This window comes from Triticum dicoccoides, chromosome 3B (genome assembly GCF_002162155.2).
Source record: "Triticum dicoccoides isolate Atlit2015 ecotype Zavitan chromosome 3B, WEW_v2.0, whole genome shotgun sequence".
Classification (NCBI taxonomy): domain Eukaryota; kingdom Viridiplantae; phylum Streptophyta; class Magnoliopsida; order Poales; family Poaceae; genus Triticum; species Triticum dicoccoides.
Genome location: NC_041385.1, coordinates 6,931,616 through 6,932,634, shown reverse-complemented (window position 1 = coordinate 6,932,634; position 1,019 = coordinate 6,931,616).

The window sequence follows — 1,019 nt, the reverse complement described above, 5'->3', positions numbered from 1 at the left end:
AGTCCGCGACAAACTAACGGGGGAACCTTGGTTCTGTCAGAAGAACCTATCGTAAAAACACACCTCAACCAGGAGTAGTCCGCTGCAAACTAACGATGGTTTTTTATCGCTTTACCCTGGAGTGTGGGCATCCGTGACGAGGGGGCTCGCATTGTCTCCAAACATTGGCACAACAGCTCCCCCTGACGAGGGGACTCTTGCCGTTTGATGTCCTGCAAAGGCACATGACTATTGTAGCACTTTTGTGTGGTAAGTAGTGTATCGAACCCACCAGGGATCGAGCTAACAGGAAGACACTACCAAGCCCGCAACTACGTTGTCTGCGTAGCTACATTCACACCCAAACCGTAGTTTGGAAATAACCTATTCTATCGGTTACTACTGGAACGATAATAAACAGGGGTTTTAACTGGACTACAAACAAGGAGAGAAAATATACTAAACTAGAACAGAAAGTAAAAGGGGGTTATACTTGCTCGATTGAATAGAGCAAAGGGTTTTACCTAGGCTTTCAGTCTCACTAGTACTAGAGGAGCATCTTTGTAGCATACAAGTATTATAGACTACTAATGGTTCTCCCAAGGGTTTGCGTCTGTGGTCTGTCACTCCTAGGTGCACTAGACATAACATCGCGTCATGGTCACATGCGGCTGTCAATAATACACAACGGAACTAAAGGATCACAAAGTTCATCTATCTACTCCATGTACGTGCAAGTGCTATACATGCAACACGAAAGAGAGTAAATACCAAACGAAGCCACGAAGACTAGTTGTGCGTACTGGATCATACGTCAACCTAGAACCAGATCAATTACTCAAACATGGATGAATAGACACACAAAGAGGAATGATTTATTGCTGCCATCAACATGTTCAATCATGCAAAATACAAGTGCGAGGATGGAGATGGAGATGGGCACCGGCGCGCCCGGTCTATGGCCGGCGCCCAGTGATGGCGGCGGCGCCTCCTTCTCCTCCTCTTCCGTGGACTTCGTGGTGATGGTGATGGAGGGAGAG